The sequence below is a fragment of the Papaver somniferum genome, unplaced genomic scaffold, assembly GCF_003573695.1.
Source record: "Papaver somniferum cultivar HN1 unplaced genomic scaffold, ASM357369v1 unplaced-scaffold_112, whole genome shotgun sequence".
NCBI lineage: Eukaryota > Viridiplantae > Streptophyta > Magnoliopsida > Ranunculales > Papaveraceae > Papaver > Papaver somniferum.
The window spans coordinates 167,201-171,076 of record NW_020620159.1 but is presented as its reverse complement, the minus strand read 5'-3'; positions in this window follow the sequence as shown (position 1 = coordinate 171,076).

Below are 3,876 nucleotides of genomic sequence, written 5' to 3'. Positions count from 1 at the left end.
GGCGATTAAAAATTGGTGTTTCATCCTTATTTTCAATGTAAAGGATGACTTCCCTCTTTATTTTTGGAATCAACATACGTAGAAATGCAATTTGCATAACATGTAGAGCCTTTAAATCTATTATTTTTTACCGCAATCATTTTTTAGAAAGTTTTATAATAAACTTAGTTCATCTAGTTCATAGTTTGGTTTTAAAAAAAGGATTTCGACTTCTAACGAAGTCACTAGACTTCCTTGAGTCAATGCATTTCAAATTTTGCAATGATTATCTAGATTACAGAAGATCCTAGAATCGCTGAGAGTTATTAACGGTTGCAAGCCTTATCTCCTTGTTTCCATGCTTGATTATAAGTAATCTGTTACCTTTTTAAGAGATTAAAAGATCATTATTTGAAGGGATATTTTGAGTTTGGTGCCTATAAATGGTACACTTTTGCGTTTGGTGCCTAACTTTGTCAAAATCTTTGTTTGGTGCCCAGTCAACGAGTTGACGTTGATTGACCCTGTTGACAATCCTATTTAGAGTTAAAATTGTGAAATGACTAATAAAATTCTAAACTTCGTTTTATTCACCAACTACACCTTATCTTCTACATACTCCATGTTTGAGAAATGAGAGTTGTTGATTTTCATTCACGAGGTTTAGGTTCCAATCTTAATACCATCGCCATCTTCTTCCGTTGCTAATCTCAAATCATACACTGAGCTACTGTTATTTTCACATATGACCACCAGTTTACACAAAATTAAATCCAAAGTATAAGCATAGCTCCCTTCATTGTTTACCCGTAAATAATCCAAAATCTATCTCTAATGTAAACCCCAATAATCGTTTCCTTAAACCTTCAAACTAACCATTATTATATTGAACAAATGAATCCATGTAAATGACTCTATTCATTTTTCAAATTAATCATTATTGTATTCTTTAAATTTGTTTCCGTTTTCTGTAAACCCATAGTTACCATGGCAATCAGATTATGTTAGCCTTATTTCTCTGGAACGCTCGTAACGTGTTTGAAAAATGCTCTAGAGAGATTTCCCTAATGTGGTCCGTGTTAGTGAATTAGTTAAATTAGATAATTATTGTTTAAACAATTATTGACAAATACGCGGATTTATTTAAAAAAGTTGGCAGGGGGGGCGAGCATCAAGTTGTGCTCCAACACAGCTTGTGAACGGTCAACCAGTCATCCGATAAATCAACTGCTTGATTGGGATCCGCACCAAACTCAAACTCTGACAAAGTTAGGTACCAGAGACAAAGGTGTGCCATTTTATAGGCACCAAGCTCAAAATATCCCTTATTATAAATATTGTCTACTTATATAACTCTCTTTGTCCCCCAAGGTTTTGTGTAATCTCTTTTTCGACTATTTTGCGCATAACTTCTTCATACGAAGTGGGAATGACCTCATTCTTTTTCTGTTACCTCTGTCTTTCAGTTCCCCACAGTATAGAAGAATTTTTTTAGGATTTGGTCGATTAGAAATTGGTGTTTCATCCTTATTTTCAATGTAAAGGATGACTTCCCTCTTTATTTTTGGAATCAACATACGTAGAAATGCAATTTGCATAACATGTAGAGCCTTTAAATGTATTATTTTTTACCGCAATCATTTTTTAGAAAGTTTTATAATAAACTTAGTTCATCTAGTTCATAGTTTGGTTTAAAAAAAAGGATTTCGACTTCTAACGAAGTCACTAGACTTCCTTGAGTCAATGCATTTCAAATTTTGCAATGATTATCTAGATTACAGAAGATCCTAGAATCGCTGAGAGTTATTAACGGTTGCAAGCCTTATCTCCTTGTTTCCATGCTTGATTATAAGTAATCTGTTACCTTTTTAAGAGATTAAAAGATCATTATTTGAAGGGATATTTTGAGTTTGGTGCCTATAAAATGGTACACTTTTGCGTTTGGTGCCTAACTTTGTCAAAATCTTTGTTTGGTGCCCAGTTAAAGAGTTGATGTTGATTGACCCTGTTGACAATCCTATTTAGAGTTAAAATTGTGAAATGACTAATAAAATTCTAAACTTCGTTTTATTCACTAACTGCACCTTATCTTCTACATACTCCATGTTTGAGAAATGAGAGTTGTTGATTTTCATTCACGAGGTTTAGGTTCCAATCTTAATACCATCGCCATCTTCTTCCGTTGCTAATCTCAAATCATACACTGAGCTACTGTTATTTTCACATATGACCACCAGTTTACACAAAATTAAATCCAAAGTATAAGCATAGCTCCCTTCATTGTTTACCCGTAAATAATCCAAAATCTATCTCTAATGTAAACCCCAATAATCGTTTCCTTAAACCTTCAAACTAACCATTATTATATTGAACAAATGAATCCATGTAAATGACTCTATTCATTTTTCAAATTAATCATTATTGTATTCTTTAAATTTGTTTCCGTTTTCTGTAAATCCATAGTTACCATGGTTATCAGATTATGTTAGCCTTATTTCTCTGGAACGCTCGTAACGTGTTTGAAAAATTCTCTAGAGAGATTTCCCTAATGTGGTCCGTGTTAGTGAATTAGTTAAATTAGATAATTATTGTTTAAACAATTATTGACAAATACGCGGATTTATTTAAAAAAGTTGGCAGGGGGGGCGAGCATCAAGTTGTGCTCCAACACAGCTTGTGAACGGTCAACCAGTCATCCGATAAATCAACTGCTTGATTGGGATCCGCACCAAACTCAAACTCTGACAAAGTTAGGTACCAGAGACAAAGGTGTGCCATTTTATAGGCACCAAGCTCAAAATATCCCTAATTTTAAATATTGTCTACTTATATAACTCTCTTTGTCCCCCAAGGTTTTGTGTAATCTCTTTTTCGACTATTTTGCGCATAACTTCTTCATACGAAGTGGGAATGACCTCATTCTTTTTCTATTACCTCTGTCTTTCAGTTCCCCACAATATAGAAGAATTTTTTTAGGATTTGGGCGATTAAAAATTGGTGTTTCATCCTTATTTTCAATGTAAAGGATGACTTCCCTCTTTATTTTTGGAATCAACATACGTAGAAATGCAATTTGCATAACATGTAGAGCCTTTAAATGTATTATTTTTTACCGCAATCATTTTTTAGAAAGTTTTATAATAAACTTAGTTCATCTAGTTCATAGTCTGGTTTTAAAAAAAGGATTTCGACTTCTAACGAAGTCACTAGACTTCCTTGAGTCAATGCATTTCAAATTTTGCAATGATTATCTAGATTACAGAAGATCCTAGAATCGCTGAGAGTTATTAACGGTTGCAAGCCTTATCTCCTTGTTTCCATGCTTGATTATAAGTAATCTGTTACCTTTTTAAGAGATTAAAAGATCATTATTTGAAGGGATATTTTGAGTTTGGTTCCTATAAAATGGTACACTTTTGCGTTTGGTGCCTAACTTTGTCAAAATCTTTGTTTGGTGCCCAGTCAACGAGTTGACGTTGATTGACCCTGTTGACAATCCTATTTAGAGTTAAAATTGTGAAATGACTAATAAAATTCTAAACTTCGTTTTATTCACTAACTGCACCTTATCTTCTACATACTCCATGTTTGAGAAATGAGAGTTGTTGATTTTCATTCACGAGGTTTAGGTTCCAATCTTAATACCATCGCCATCTTCTTCCGTTGCTAATCTCAAATCATACACTGAGCTACTGTTATTTTCACATATGACCACCAGTTTACACAAAATTAAATCCAAAGTATAAGCATAGCTCCCTTCATTGTTTACCCGTAAATAATCCAAAATCTATCTCTAATGTAAACCCCAATAATCGTTTCCTTAAACCTTCAAACTAACCATTATTATATTGAACAAATGAATCCATGTAAATGACTCTATTCATTTTTCAAATTAAT